We start from the raw sequence: 17,277 nt of genomic DNA on the forward strand, positions 1-17,277 counted from the left end.
ATGAAGCATCATACTTAGTTCATAGAGTTCAGAAGGCTGAGTTCTGAGAATCAGGATTGTAGTTTGAAGTCAGCAAGGGAAGGAAGGTCCATGAGACTCTTATCTCCAATTAACCCTCTTATCTCCAGTTAATCAGCAAAAAGCCAAAAGTGGAGCTGTGGCTTGTGAAAGAATGCTAGCTTTGAGAGAGAGAGAAAAAAAGAGGGGGGGTGGGAATCACACAGTAGGGGCTTTGGGGTAAGGCTCAAGTGGTAGAGAGTTTGCTTAGCAGCAAACTACCACAGAAACAGAATCATGTATCAGAGCTTTAAAAAATGAAATGGGAAGGGAATTAAGATGTACCATTATTTTCAACTGCCATTTAAAGAACATATCAGCAATCTAGAAAATCATGTAATGCCCAGAGATTTCCCTTCAAACTCTAATGCATTTAAAAATCAAGATTCAAGTAATTTTAGGTGTTTCATAGAAGTGTCTGCTTACCCGGTAGGTGATCAATAAGAATGAAGTAAATAGATAGGGTTGACATTGATTATATTTTACTCAGAGACAGAGCCTCACTGATAGGTTCAGGATGGCCTACAATTCTCAAGTGTATCACAGACCCACCTAGATGATCTCTGTATTCCTACTTCAGTCTCCTTAGTGCTAAGATTACGTGTTCACCACCATGTCATGCCAAGTGTGATTTCTCCTAAAAGTCCAAAATGGCTGTTCTCCAGCTTGCCTACATACAATGCAAATCAAAATGTAAACCAATCAGTTTTGCACTCTTACCTCTAACGAATTCGAGATGCTCTTTTTCTAGTTAAATGTGAATCTATTGAAAATAATCCACAGGAAACCAAACAAAAGTAAGTCAGTAGATGGAGGCTGAGGTTTGAGGAGTATGGTACAAACCTAGCCACAGCAGAAAAAGTCCATGAGACTCCTATATCCATTTAACCAGCAGAAAAAAAAAGAGCTAGGGGATAGTGCCCAAGCTTTCTGAGTTTAAAATTTAAGTCTCAGTATCAGTGCAGAAAGAGAGAGAGAGAGAGAGAGAGAGAGAGAGAGAGAGAGAGAGAGAGAGAGAGAGAGAGAAACACAGGAGCTCCTAAAAGATTCACTCCACTCCACAATCTCCAATGACTACAAAGACTTTTAGACAGACAGCATGATCCAGGATAGAGAAACCTTTGCAGAAGTAAAAACCAACCATTTATCATCAACAATGAAACATAACCAACACCTTGTCATGTCAATACAACAGTGCTTCATCTTCTACCAGTACCCTACTCCCACTTACCCTTGGTATCCACACTTGTTGATGGTGGTTTATACTTCCTTTGCCACTTCCTTCCCTCCCACTCATTTCTCAGCTCACTGCAGGCTGGCATCTAGCACCACACCACTATCAAATTCTCATTGACCAAGGCAAATGACAACTTCCTTAGAATGAACCTTTTCCATCCTCATCTTACTTGGCTCCACACAGGGTATGACTTCCTCTTAACTCTCAGGACTTAATATTCTTTTTGTGGATTTCCTCCAGGGTATATTCAACTATAACACATTTGTCTTAGATTCCTGAAAGGCATCCAGCATGCAAAACTCCCAATCTTTCTCTCCTTTTCCTATGTGACATTTCAAAATGAACACCTCCGCTTGTGCAGTGATCAAGAGAAATGCTAAGTGCTAAAGTCCTAGCTGCATCTCTGACTTTCCCTTTTCCTCAGTTCCCCGTCCCTTAGCCCATCATCAACCAGCCAATCAGCATGGACTATTAGAGCCTCTAATTATTTCTCAAATACTACTTGTCTGCATCCCTTCTGAAACCACTTTAATCCATGTAGCTAACTAAATTATTTGATAATCTTAATGACTTCCTATTTCTGAGCCTCCGTTTTCTGGCATGTAAAATCAAAGAGGTAGAATGAACACCAAATTTCCTTCTTCCCTGTACTCTGTCATTACAAGGCTTTATAACCCAAGATGCTTTGGGGGAAATTGAGCTCAGGGCTAATTTCAGTGCTTTGGGAAGCCATTTCACTTCCCCACTAAATTCCTCAGGACCAAAATTGTGCATTAAAGCCTCACTACTGGACTGCTCTGCAGAACATTAAAGCCTCACTACTGGACTGCTCTGCAGAACAACCGAAAACTCCACACATCTTATAAAACCATTCCCGTTGGTTTCCTTCTTCCTTCCTTCCTTCTTTCCTTCTCTCTCTCTTTTTTTTTTGCTGGTCCTGAGATTTGAACTCACATCCTAGGCTCTGTTCCTGAGTATTTTGTTGTTGTTGTTGCTCAAGGCTGGTGTTCTACTCATTGAGCCAAAGCTCTACTTCTGGCTTTGTAATGATGAATTAGAGATTAGGGTCTCATGGACTTTTCTGCCCCTAGCTGGCTTCCAACCACAGTCCTCAGGTCTCAGTCTCCTGAAAAGCTATGATTAGAGTTAAGAGATACCAGTGTCCTGCCTCATTTTCATTTTGTTTTATTTTGTTTTTGTGCAGATCTGGGTCTTGAACTCTGGCCCTAGAGGATGTCTTTTGCCTGTTTTTGTTTGTTCGTTTTGCTCAAGGCTGGTGCTCTAATACTTGAGCCACAGCTCTACTTCTGGCTTCTATCTGGCTAATTGAAGATAAGAGTCTCATAGACATTCCTTCCCAGACTGGCTTTGAATTGTGATCCTCAAATTTTAGCCTTCTGAAAAGCTAGGATTACAGTTTTTAGTCTCTAGTGCCTGGAAAGGCCTTTCTTTTTAAAGAGGTCCTTATGCAATATTTTGAACTGAATATTTGCGATTGAGATTCTAATACCATTAACAAATTTATCTGCTTTGCCTCCTTAATTTGCCTGAAGACTCATCTAAGAAAAGAGGTCATCAAAGCCACAGTAACAAAAAAACAGCATGGACTTGCATAAAAACAAACACGGACTGATGGAGTAGAGGATAAAGGAAAAAAAAAACAATATTCTCAACTATAGCCATCTAATTATTAACAAAAGAGCCAAACCAAAATTTGTAGAAAAGATGGTCTTTTCAGCAAATGTTACTGGAAAACTGATGATGCAAATGCAGAAAATTTAAACCCATTTCTGGTCTCTCACCCCAAATGGATGAAACTTTAATGTACAAGCTGAAACTTGGAAAGTGCTAAAGGAAAACAGAAGGGTAAGCACTTTAAAATAGATACAGGTATAGGCGATGAGTTCCTGGTATACACTCAAAGGAATAGAAGCTGACATATACTATAGAGAATTTCACACACATACGTATTGCATCACTATACACATGTTCTATGTGTGTGTGAAAATGTCACACCGAAACCTTTTAAACTCTATAATGAATGTGCACTAATAAAAAATAAATTATATTCTTATTGCTTAAATGAAAGAAGGGATAGCTATCCTTGAAAATGTGCAAATGTGAAAAAGATAAAGATTCAGACTGGGGGCCGGGAGTGTAGCCTAGTGCTTGCCTAGCATGCACGAAGTCCTGGGTTCAATTCCTGGGTATCACATACACAGGAAAAGCTGCAAGTAGTGCTATGGCTCAAGTAGCAGAGTCAGAGTGCTAGCCTTGAACACAAAGTGTCCGAGACAGTGCCCAGGCCCTGAGTCTCTGTTGGCTGCCAATTAAAGTGGATCTATAAAAATCTTGCTAACGGGAAAGGTTGGTAGAAACTACGAGAACAAGACTTGAGGGACAAAACTTGACAGTTTTGTTGATTTTCCCCTAGTAATAAGCTTAAGTAATAAGCTTAAGAATAAGTCAGGACTTATTCTATGAATAACATTGAAAACTATAAACAGAAAGGTTTAATTGACGCAATAAGACAAATTCTGCTAAAGAGTCCAATAGGCAGCCATTTGAATAGATAGATGGGAAAATGAAGAAATTCTGGAGAAACTTAAAAGTAAGAGCCGGAAAAGCAAGGAGCACTTCCTGCTCTAAGGATTGTTTGGTTCTATTTTGTTATCCCTCTGCTATGGTTTGTTGTTAGACTATTCCCAGAGGCCTATGTGTTAAATTCTTGGTTCCAGCCTATGGTATTAGTATGAGTTGGTAGAATTTTTATAGATGGAATTTTGGGAGATTTTAGGTGATTGGAGCATGCTCTCAAAGAAGATACCATGGTAACTGTGTGCGCTCTCTGTCTCTCTGTCTGTGTGCGCTCTCTGTCTCTCTGTCTGTCTCTTCTCTCTCTCTCTCTCTCTCTCTCTCTCTCTCTCTCTCTCTCTCTCTCTCTCTCTCTCTCTCTCTCTCTCTCTCTCTCTCTCTCTCTCTCTCTCTCTCTCTCTCTCTCTCTCTTCTCTCTCTCTCTCTCTCTCTCTCTCTCATCCAACCGTACCATATATTCCACCATGATTAGGCACCTTGTCACATTCCCAAAGCAGTAGTGATAGTCAAAGATGCATGAAGTGAAACTTCTAAAAATTGTGAGGCCACATACTCTTTTCTCTTCCTAAGTTGACCATCTTGTATGTTTGTTATAGTAACAAAAAGCTGCCAAACACACCACCACCATGTGAGTGAACGTTGGGTGAGGATATCAGAAGTCTTCTAAAAGAGCCTCTTCTGACTAGAGAAAGATTGCCATTCCCCTCTAAAGCCCAGTCCTGGACTGAAAGCGTGCACTGGTCTGATTAAGGGTATTATTTCTAATTCCTGGCAAGGAACTTTTCCCTACATGAGTGGACCTTTACACAAAAGCATGCACTCACATGCTGCGAATGAAACAGAAGTAACCTTTCATCCTGCCTCTCATCTTCCTAAGACCCAGGAGGAAAGAAAGGAGAGGATTAAGGGGGAGGTTAAAGAATTGAAACTTCTCAGCCCCCCTAGCAAAATAGTGGTCCCATTGATGAGATGATACCATCTTCCAGGCAAAGGAAGATGTCAGGTAAACCAGATCCTCGGGTTCTTAGGTAAGACCCTGGTGCTGTCAATTAACCAGCAGCAGCAGAATGATGCAAAGTCACAGACTGAATGAGTAATCGGTTGTCCCAGTTCTTCCTACAACTCAGAAGCTAGGCACTGCATCTCAGAGTTTTCCCTAAAGGTTAGCGGTCTACCTCATTAGACACAGTTCCACTTCCAGCTTTCTGCTGATTAATTGCAGGTAAGAGTCCCACAGAATTTTTTTCATAGACTGGCTTTGAACCTTGAGCCTCCGATCTCAGCTTTCTGAGTAGCTAGGATGGCAGTTGTAAGTCATTGGTACCCAGCCCATCTATCCTTTTAAAATATGGAATTATAAATTATCTATATCATAATATTTCAACTATGTGGTCATTTCAAACCTCTCAAACTCAACAAATCATGGAAATACCCATGTGTATTTACTTCATGTGTATTCATATGGGCACACACACCCAATATATACAAAACTTTTTCTTAAATTTTACTTACTCTTATTATATGTTATACATCTGGCTATATCTATTCCAATTTACTTCATTATTCTTAAGTGTTTATCACAACCTCCAGAATTATTTCATAATCTAAAGTCAAACCTGAAATTTGAAGAATATTATCCTAAAATTATACGTTCTCCAGCTACTCTAGCCAGCTAGTTAAATTCATTATCAAAAAGTAGCATTTTACCTGACTTATATAACTGTAACCCCTCTGTACATCATTTCTGTAATAACAGTATTTTTAAAGCAGTATTTGCCAGGCACTGGTGGTTTATGCCTATAATCCCAGCTACTTAGGAGCTTGAGGTCTGAGAATTAAGTTCAAGCCTGACCAGATAGGAAAGACTATGAAACTTTTAACAACAATTAACTACCAAAAAAGCCAGAAGTAGAGCTGTGACTCGAAGTGGTAAAGCACTATCCTTAAGCACAAAAGCTCAAGGTCAGTGCCAAGGCCCTAAGTTCAATCCCTAGGACTAGTGTGTGTATGCCTACATGCACACACACACACACACACACACACACACACACACACACACACACACACACATCCAAAGGAACTTCAGACCCTATCATCTTATGATGATTCTGTGATTCACCAAATGAATAAACTGCCTTCCCTTTGCAGAACTGAGCTAAGCATTAACCAAAAATGGTATCATATGAAAACAGAGGGAGCGAAGGGCATTTCATTACCCAAAGCAAAGTGTAGTTCTCCTGGAAGATGCCAAGTAGTCTAGAGTGAGGTACAGAGCAAAAAGAGACAAGGATATGGATGGAGAAAAGGCTTGAGCTTGCAGTTTCCATTTCTAAACTCCACGTGTTGTACTTAAACACTTTCTAACCCTGTGAGAACAGAGAAATATGCAGCATGATTCCACTAATCACAGGGCCTTGAGTATCTCAGTAGACATCATTTGAGTCATTTAAAAGGATAACTGCAAATTAAATTAGTTCATCCTAATTATGCAAAAATGATAAATTCAAATAAGCAAAGTAATTCGCTTCTAAATTAAAAATTTTTTCAATCACTTGGCATCTCAAATCAAAGCAAATGGGTAATGTTACCAATTATATCAATTTGACTCTTAAATTTAAATACATAAACATATGATGAACTGAATTAAAATTCTTATTCGATATGCACTTAAGTTATTACCATTTGCACTAAGGTAGGGATTGTGTTTCAGAAAGTTAAACAGGGTCATGACCTTGAAAGTCAAAGGAAGTTGTCACAGAAATGCCTTAGTGAGATTATAGCAACAGTCAGTACCCCAAACCCACTGTGTAAGTCATCCCCAGAGGAAAAGAATACACAATGCTTAGCACTGACAGTACAGTGGAAGCTCAAGGAAAATTTATCAAGGGAAATATTTGAAAAATAATGACATTCATTTTACAAAGCTGTATGATAATATGTTCAGTCTCAACATGGCTGCATTTAAGCATTTCAGGATTCATAAAAAGGGAATAAATTAACATTTTACGTGGCATTGCTAAATACTTTAAAATTCATGAAAGCATTGGAAACTAGGAATCAGAGATGTTAACTGATTTGCCCTATGTCAGACAGTGATAAATATTCTGAAATTTAAACAGGGATTTTTAACCTATCTTCTGATGTTTTATCCTTAACCACTCTCAAAGTATGACAGTGCTTGTAATGTTTGCTTAACTCTTGGGAAGATTTCTGCTCACAAATGGACTAATTTGAAGTTGACTACTGGTAGCTAACATCTGTAATTCTAGCTACTCAGGAGGCTGAGATCCAAGGATCGTGATTTGAAACCAACCCTGGCAGAAAAGTCCATGAGACTTTTATCTCCAATTAACCAGTAAAGAGTCAGAAGTAGAGTCAGGGCTCAAATATTAGAGTGGCAACTTTGAGCTTTGATAAAGCCAAACAAGAGTGTAAGGCCTTGAGTTCAAAGCCCCAGTACTGGCACATAAAGAGAAGTAGGGGGGAGGAGAGAAGAGAAGAGTAGGGAAGGGAAGGGGAGGGGAGGGAGGAGGGGAGGGAAGAAGAGATAAAAATGCAAAATATTCTAGTTATGTTTCCTCTGAAACAAGTCTCACTAAAGCATAGAAATTTCAAATAGTGGGCTAGGAGTTTGGCCTAGTGGTAGAGTGCTTGCCTAGCAGGCACAAAGACCCAGGTTCAATTCCTCAGTACCACATACATAGAAACAAGCCAGAAGTGGTGTTGAGGCTCAAGTGGTAGAGTTCTTGACTTGAGAAAAACCCAAGGACAGTGCTTAGGCTCTGAGTTCAAGCCTGGGACTGGCAAAAAAGAAAAAGAAACAAACAAAAAACCCCAGAAATTTCAAATAGTAATTTATTCCTATCTCTTACCTATATCTTATTCTAGAGGTTGACTGGGATTGGCTAGGCTGTTCTTTGCTTAAGGTCTTCCAGAAGTTAAGTATCTTTTGGACCAGTAGTGATCTAAAGGCTAAAATCAGGCTGCTTGTCATGAAAACATATGCCAGGGTGGGCAGAGAGGATGCTGGCAATTATCTACTTTGAGGGGCCAGTATGACCACACGTCCTAGAGTACTTCCGTGTGACTTGGCTTGCTGCAGTGGGGTGACTGGGTTTCAGAAGGGAGCATAACCAAAGTAAACATTAAAAGAAAACAACCCAGACATCTTACAATACAGCCTCAGATAACTCACCGGTTTTCTGGGTCAGAGGAACTGCTTTCTATTGGCTGAGCCACTTTATCATAGGGGTTGGAGGTCTGACTCCATCTTTTCCAGGAGAAACAACTGTGCATAGAGAAAGGGAAAGGAAGCAATGACCCACCACTCCTTATCCTATCATCTCCCATCCTCCCTCTGTCTATACAACTATGTCAGGAGGAAAGATACATAATAAGATTGCAATAGACTTACCTTGTTTCATTTGCTTTGTGTCCTTAGTTTTGTCTTTTTCTCTGAAAGAGAGCCCAGCATTTCTCGAGTGAATAAATAAAGGTATGAATGAATAAATGAATGAGTGAATAAATGAATATCTGCCCCCTCCCTTGTTCATCCTATTCTTTTTTTTTCTCCCTTTTACTTTCTCTTTCTTACTAATGGAAGGGGGAAAAAATTGGCTTTTAACAAAAAGCAGCAACATGTATTGAAATAACACTGTGTTCCCCATAAATATGTACAATTTTTATGTATCACTTTTAAAAGCAGCAACATATTCTAATTAGTTGTTAAATCTCATGGTTAATGAATTTCCACCCACTGCTTCCATCTGAAAACTCTCTAATGGATTCAGTCATCCTCCTATACAGGAAAATAATAAGAGAAGTTGTCTTTAATGCACACAGAGAGAAGAGGGGAGAATGGGAGTGAGAGGAGCTGGCTTTGAAGGAAGAGGGCAATGTAAACGGGAAAAATAATAGACCAGGAAGTGAGAAAAGCATCAGATCTAAGTGCTGAAGTGACAGGGCAAGAAAGCCAAGTTTCCTCATAATGTTAACTGAGTCCATCCCTTTCTCATTCATTACCATCACTGACAGCCAGGTCCAAACTTGTGTTTTCCTTTTCCTTTTTCTTTTCTTCTTCTTCTTCTTCTTCTTCTTCTTCTTCTTCTTCTTCTTCTTCTTCTTCTTCTTCTTCTTCTTCTTCCTCTTCCTCTTCCTCCTCCTCCTCCTCCTCCTCTTCCCTCCCTCCCTCCCTCCCTCCCTCCCTCCGTCCCTCCCTCCCTCCCTCTCCCTCCCTCTCTCTCTCTCTCTCTCTCTCTCTCTCTCTCTCTCTCTCTCTCTCTCTCTCTCTCTCTCTCTCTCTCTCTCTTCTATCTTCTCTTTTTCTCTCTTTCCTTCTGTGTGCCAATGTTGGGCCTTGAACTCAGGGCCTAACACTCTGGCTTAACTTTTTTTAACTCAAGGCTGGTACTCTATCACTTGAACCACACCTCCACTTCCAGCTTCTTGGTGGCTAATTGGACATAAAAATTTCTCAGCTTTGTCTTGCCAGGGTTGGATTTGAACTGTGATCCTCAGATCTCAACTTCCTGAGTAGCTAGAATTACAGATGTGAGCTACCAAGGCCAAGCTCTAACTTTAATAGCCTTACCCTTAGGTATTATCAAAAAAGTCTCCCATAGTGTCTCAGTTATAAATGAATAACCAACCACTAAATGAATTCTAAAGAATGAAGTCAATCTAAAAACACTAATACTAGCAATGAGCTCTCAATTCTAAAATTTATTTGGGGAAAAATTATTTTGGCTAATGGATATCACTGACTCACTAGGATGCTGGAAAAGGATAAATTTGTTAGTAAGGTATAACAAAATCCAAAATTTGAAAGAGAAAGATAAGTCAGTGGTAGGAAGAGAAGAAACAGAGCAAGAACAAGAGGTACACTCTCAGTTCTGCAGATTCCACATTGAGCCAAATGGTCTTCCTGTTCTCTCACTTGACCAGCCCTCTGGTCCCCTCTTCTCCAATTTGTCAGAGCTGAGCCCCAGATGGATGCCACAGAGGCAGGTTTTGTGATAAAAACTTTACAGAGTAGGGCCAAGCTTCTATGAAGCAAGAATATAGACACAACCCATTTTCAAGGAATCAAAGATGAAAAGCAGAACAATCACAATTAGTCATTTAGTCCAGGATAGAGGACAGTCAGAGGCTGAGGAGCTAATGGGAGCCAGGTATGTTCAGCCCAGCACCAGATCAATAAGAGACACAGAAACTTGGGAGAAGGAAAAAAAGAAGAGGTAAGATCAAGATGAGCTAAAGGAGCCAAGACAATCCTTGGAAATCATTCCTTGGGATGCAGTACCATAGTTTATTGGGTCTGGTTTATCTTAATTTAAAAGCATGGGATCTTGGTAGAGACCTTTCTCTTTATTTATGGTTCCTTCCCACCTTATCGACAGGTCATGGACCAAACCCAAACACCAAACAAAATCTGGAAGCCATTTAGGCACATCTGGTAGCTCATTCACATGAAGCTGACCATGATGATAATGGCATCTCCTGAGATGGATTTGCGACTGACTTTCCTGCAGACAAGAAAACGGAGACAACAGCTCAGTGGACACAATCTAAAGACCATAGAAAACCAAGATAATGGCTTGGACAGAAGCAAAGCTCCTGGCCACCCTTGAGTAGACTCACACAGGGAACAAATGCCCCTTCTTTGGTGTGAGGCAGGTAGTGACCCAGTCAGGTGCCAGAGCAGCCAAGACTTGTCCAAAGGGATCCCACAAATCTACCAACTTCTACCACAGGGCTACCGATTTCCAAGCCCCACTTATTTCTCTCTTGCTTTGAGAAGTCTGTACTCTCAATCTCTGCCTCCTCCTCCTCCTCCTCTTCCATCTCCTCCACAGAAAAGATGGTAAACCAGCCTTCACATGGCATAAAGTGACCCTTCCAGCTGTGAATCTGCCAACAGCTAACCAACAATTTATATATTTTCTGTGCCTTATACTCACTCTTAGAGAAATGTTGCCTCTGCTCCCATGTCTCTTGCCCCATAATTCTTTAGAGAAAAAGGACCTGAGTGAGATACAAGGTACTATCCAATTTCTCGCAGATTCCTTCTTTAACAAATTGGAGGGGAAAAGGATGTGAACAACCAAGTTTAAGTAGCCCATCATCCTGGGATACTGAAACTAAGACCATGCCTGTAACCATCAGAAAGTTTTCTGATAACTTAATACATTCCTTGCATCATGCTAGCTTCAAGAATTCTAAATACAGCATCTTAGCCTATTTAACATTTTAAAATTACACCCCTTGTGGAGTCATATATTTTAAAGATCTTAATTCACCTCAATTCGATTGAAAACAATTTCATAAAGTACATTCTTTTCTTTCCTGTGCGTGTGTGTGTGTGTGTGTGTGTGTGTGTGTGTGTGTGTGTCCCTACACATGGCTAAACAGGAGATAGGAGAGAATTTTGAGTGTTAAGATCAAAGAGATAGGAAAGATGAAAAAAGAATATGTTATTTTGTTGCTGTGTATTCTGGGGAGACTTGAAAGGAAAAAGGAGGCACAGAAGGAGGGCTCACATGGGGACCTGATAGGGAGGCTCTGCTGGGAAGTGTTTCTAAGCGTTGGGATGTTTCATTCCAGAAAACTTACTCCCATCTTCCCACTTGCTCTCCACTTCCCTGGTGTCCTTCCAAGGAAGGGCCCTTGGTACTGGCTGCTCAGTCCTCACCCAGGGGAGACTTAGCCAGGCCAAGAGGGCCAGATGGGGCTGCTGGCAAAGGCACTGCTGATCCAGCTCTTCCTTTCCCCTCCCACTTTCCCTCTGCCAGTGCTGTGGTGGAGGGGAGGGATGACAGCGCCTGTTTGGGGGAAGGCCTTGGCCCTTCTCTTGCTCCCATCCCCAGCAACAAGCATCTAGGTGTGCTCTTCTAACTAGTCCTCTTTTACCTGCTGCCAGCTGCCCTGAGCTCGCTGCTTCCCGCTCCCACCTCACACACCCACCTTCCCTCAAGATACCCATTTGATCACTAAGCACTCTGAATGTCGTGATTACTGGCTCATTTTCTTTTCTATGTTAAAGGATGCTGCTGTGTTGTGTGGGGAGCTGCTGTGTCGATTTCTACATTTGCCAACGCATCCGAATGTGAGCTGCCTATCACAGGACTGACTGGAATAAAAGGATATTACCATGCTCGTTCTTTAGCATGGTTATAGCTCTGCACACTTATTTACCTCTTATTCCTCAGAGTGCCCCTGTATCTGCATTAGGAGTGCCCACTACGGAGGCAATCACTCAGGGGTCCTGAAATCTTGACAGGTGGGTTCAGAAATCTCGACAGAAGGACAGGATGAATAACCAGACCTAGGCTCTCCTAGGCTATTGGCTGGTTCACATTTTTCCTTCAGTCCAGTGAACAGCCCTTCCCTGGTGGATTGCAGTCCACCTATCACCTCCCCGGAGAGACCTTCCTGAAACCCCTGTTGAAAAATAGAAGTCCCACCAAGCTGGTAGCGCACACCTGTAATCCTGGCTACTCAGGAGGCGGAGAGCTGAGGATCATAGTTTCGAAGCCAGCCTGGACAGACAAATCCAAGAGACCCCTATCTCTGATTCACTTTCAAAAAGCTGGAAATGGAGGTGTGGTTCAAGTGGTAAAGTGCCAACTCTGAGTAAAAGTAAGAGCATGAGGCTCTGAGTTCAAGCCTTGGTACTGGCATAAAAACATTATTATTATTTAAAATAAAGTGAAGTGAAAGATATAAAATAAAACAACAGCAGTCCCTCCCCCAAGGCATTCATGGATATCTCTCTCCTTTCTACGGACTCCATGATATATTACATTACTGGGGATTATGTTGTTCGAGTATCTGTGCTCTTGATTATTTTCTGTCTTCACAGCTCATTTCAATGATAGTAGTGGTGATCCACTTGCCTGAGTTGTTCACTAATCTATTTGACCCTGTGCATGCCAGATGCTCAACAATGATATGCTGAGTGCATAACATTAACAAGAGTCCTGTAACTACAGTTATTCACCCATTTCATGTGATTTACCATCTCTTTGGCCTTTTCCAAGTACATTCCCACATCGTCGATTTTTTTTTTTCGCTTTTCTTTCTTTTTTGGTTGATTCTGGGGCTTGAACTCAGGACCTGGGTGCTGCCTCTGAGATTTTTCCCTCAAGGATAGTGCTCTATCACTTTGAGCCACAGTGCCACTTTCAGTTTTCTGGTGGAAATTGGAGATCAGAATCTTATGGACTTTCCTGCCCAGGCTTGCTTTGAACTTTGATCCTTAGATCTCAGCTTCCTGGGTAGCTAGGATGACAGGTGTGGGCCACCAACACTGAGCCAAATCATTTATTCTTAATGAACTCAGAGCTAACTACCTAGTTTATGGAAGGCTCAGGTTCCTTTGGCTTCCTCTCCTTCTTGAGCCAGATCTTCCACTCATTTCTTGCCTTATATTGAGAGAAGCAAGAAAGAGAAGAGAGCAGTGGATCTCCTTTTAAGCAATTTCACTCTCTCTAATAGCTCAGTTGAAATGATTGATTCCAGAATTCCTTTTCCACCTTATTTGTGGAATTAAAAAAAAAACATGTGTTTTATTATGCAGTGCCTTGAAAAGGGCTTTGAAGAAGTTAAAAGCACTGGATAAATGTAAGATATAATTATGTATGCATGTAGTCCCATTAACCTTAGTAATTGAAAGTTGGTTATACATTTAAGGTTTAATTAGTTTCGATAGAATAGGAGCTCAGACTTTTTCTAATAGGTATGCCTAGACAGGGCTTAAGAAAACTTGCCTTTGATATGATGATATAAAATGATGCTTCTCAAAATGAACTAGAAGAAATGAAAACAACAGGTTTCTATTTTAAGTTTTTTGTTTCTTTTTCTGTTTTTCCCCCTTTGTCACTTTTTTTTTTTAAATTTCTGTACCCTTTGTCTTGTATGTAAGTTTACCTAATTTGGGAAGAGAAAAGGGAAGTCCAGAAACAGTGAGACAAATGGTGAGCAAATTCAGAAGTGAGGTGTACTAGACACTTTGCCAGTCAGGAAGGAAAAAGCTTGGAGAAAATAATGGAAGAGGTGACATTTTTCAAAAAGAAATGTACTCATTATCAGACTTTTGTAACTGTAACTCCTCTGTACATAAAAAAACATGCAAAAAATAAATACGATAAAAATACAAACTTAAAAAAAACCAACCAAAGAAAACTTACCTTTGGTTATTTTTTTTTTTCCATCAAATCAAGATTAAGTTTGAGATGTAGTCAACGACGGACAGGTTAGTGGTAATTATTTTGTCAACAAGTTAAAAAGGGTAATGGTAATAAACATTTGAATTCCAGGCTTCATATTTCAGACAATGAGAATATAATTCTCCCTTGGAGGGGGGGGGATTAATTCAGTTGTTTTTGGAAGAAAAACCTCCTCAAAAATATAATTTTTTATTATTCTTATTATTTAAAGGTGGTTTTCGTTTAGTTTGTGCTGGTGCTGGAGCTTGACCTTAGGGTCCTCCTGTTCTCCTTTGGCTTTTTTCTGCTCAAGGCTAGAACTCTGCCACCTGTTTCACATCTCTACCTGTGGGCTTTTGGCATATTAATGGGAGATAAGAATTTCACATACTTTGCAAGGTTCTGGTGGCTCACACCTATAATCCTAGATACTCAGGAGGCTATGATCTGAGAATCAAGGTTCAAAGCTAGTCTGAGCACAAAAGGACCTGAGACTCTTATCTACAATTAACCTCTAGAAAACAAGAAGTAGGGCTTGGCTCAAGGATAGGGTGGTAGCCTTGAGCTGAAGAGCTCAGGGACAACACCTAGGCTGAGCCCAAGCCCTATGACCCACCGAAAAAAAAAAAGAATTTCACGGACTTTTCAGTCTCCTAAGTAAGTAGGATTAACAGGCACGAACCACCAGCTCCCGGCTAAAGATTGTTTTTAATGTTCTTTATACTCTTGTGTATAATCAGAAAGTAGACAGCCTTTTTGTTTTTCAATGATAAGAAATCAACCTAATAATTACATTTCTAACATGTATTGCTGTATTTAATCTTTGGGACAACAATGTCCTCTGATATCATTGTCACCATTTTATGAATAAGAAAAAAAGGAAAGCCAAGCCAGTAAGTGTCTTTCTGAAGGTCTCAGAAGAGCTCATCCAGGACATTGGCTAGTCTAATCTTGGCTTCAGGGTCTCGGTTCTCCACAATGGTGTCAGAAAGCACATAGCAAAGGAATTACAAGTGCATAATTCTGTGGTAATACCATGGGACTTCAAATTTGGGGAAATGTTTTACTTTATTAAATGCACACCCCCTCCCCTTGACTTACAGACACTGGGCTTCAGGCTCTGTGCACATCTCTGGGAAGATGCAGAGAAAGTAAAATACAGGTTCCACTGTCTGGACTCTTACCATTTATCTAGTTCATCCAAAAGATATAGCACAAGGATGAGGGTATCTGCTAATGAAGACACGCAAACCATAATACAGCCAGGAAAAAGGTAGTATCCAAACATATTCTGTGTAGAGCAAAAACAATTCTTAGCAGAAAGAACAGTGCAGGAGGAATTTCAATACCAAACTTTAGATTCTGTTACATAGCTATAGTAACCAAAGCAGCTTGGTACTGGCACAAGAACAGGCCTGAGGACCTATGGAAAAGAGCTGAAGACCCAGAAATCAACCCACAGATCTATGGCCACCTAATCTTTGATAAGGGAGCAAAAAAAAAAGAATAGAATGGAAGAAAGACTCTTCAACAAGTGGTGCTGGAAGAACTGGTTAAGCACCTGCAGAAAACTAAAGTTGGATCCTTCTTTGTCACCCTGCACCAGGATTAACTCCAAATGGATCAAAGACCTTGAGGTAAAAGCAGATACACTGAAAACTTTACAAGAAGGAATCAGAGATACACTAGGTCTCCTTGGCTGGCACAGGTCAAAACTTTCTTAATGAGGACCCAGAAACAACAAATCAGAGAAAGTCTGGATAAGTAGAACTGCATTAAACTGCAGAGCTTCTGTATGGCAAAAGACATAGTTAGCAAACTAACTAGAAAGCCTACAGAGTGGGAGAAGATCTTCACTAACCACACAACGGACAAAGGCCTCACATCTAAAATATATCAACAACTCAAAAAATTGAATCACTCCAAACTAATCTCCAAAGAAACAACCAAAGATGGGCCAAAGACTTAAAGAGAGACTTCTCTGAAGAAGAAATAAGAATGGCCTATAAACACATGAAGAAATGCTCAACATCTCTGGCCAAAAAAGAAATGAAAATCAAAACAACACTGAGATTCCACTTCACTCCAGTTAGAATGGCCATGGTCAAGAAATCTAACAACAGATGCTGGCAGGGATGTGGCCAGAAGGGATCACTACTACATTGTTGGTGGGAGTGTAAACTCATTCAACCACTATGGAAAGCAGTATGGCAGGTCCTCAAAAGATTAAGCATAGAGCTCCCCTATGACCCAGCAATTCCACCACTTGGCATTTACCCAATCGTCCAGAAACAAGGACATACTAAATCCACTAGCACAATGATCTTCATTGCAGCACTATTTACCATAGCAAAGATATGGAACAACCCAGATGCCCCTCAGTTGATGACTGGATCAACAAGATGTGGTATTTATACACAATGGAATTCTATGCTGCTGTCAGAAAGAATGACATCCCTCCATTCGTAAGGAAATGGAAAGACTTAGAAAAAATCATATTAAGTGAAGTAAGAAAGACTCGAACATGGGCTCAATGGTTTCACTCATTTGTCATAATCAGTAGAAACCTTGGGCTCTCCTAGCAGAGATCCACAATAGACAAAATCTACATACATAAGGCCATATAGTATGATAAATGTAAGGACCTCCAGGATATAGAAACAAAAGCCATATAATGAGTGACTGTAGTCCTTGATTACTATGTTATTTCTCATGTCTCTTGCTGTCACTTGGTTATCTCATATTGTTACAGTATTTCACCTTGTTATCTGCTATATCGTATGTATGTTTATTTGATTATTTGAATTAGGATAGGGAAGGGGGAAAAACAAGATGAGGGGGGGGGGAAAGGAAATGGAGACCAAGACATGAGAAACGGTATCAATGTTTTTGAAGTAATACACCTTCTATCTGGTGAATATAATGTAACCCTTCTATTAATTACAATAAAAATATATGGAAAAAACCTAATTGCTGAATCCTCATGGACAAAAATGGCTTTCTAGGTTCACATGGGATAGTGAGGATTTGCACTTCTAATACAGTTCCAGGTGGTGCTAACAATGCTGGGCTGGGGATAGAAATGGTAAAGCACTAACAAAAAATAATCTAGCCACAGAACTGGAGACTAGAGAGGGGAAACATGGAGGTAAAGATATTGTCCCAACAAGATAGACCACAAGA

Source organism: Megascapheus bottae, chromosome 3 (genome assembly GCF_031878675.1).
Source record: "Megascapheus bottae isolate mThoBot1 chromosome 3, mThoBot2.hap1, whole genome shotgun sequence".
In the NCBI taxonomy this organism is placed as follows: domain Eukaryota; kingdom Metazoa; phylum Chordata; class Mammalia; order Rodentia; family Geomyidae; genus Megascapheus; species Megascapheus bottae.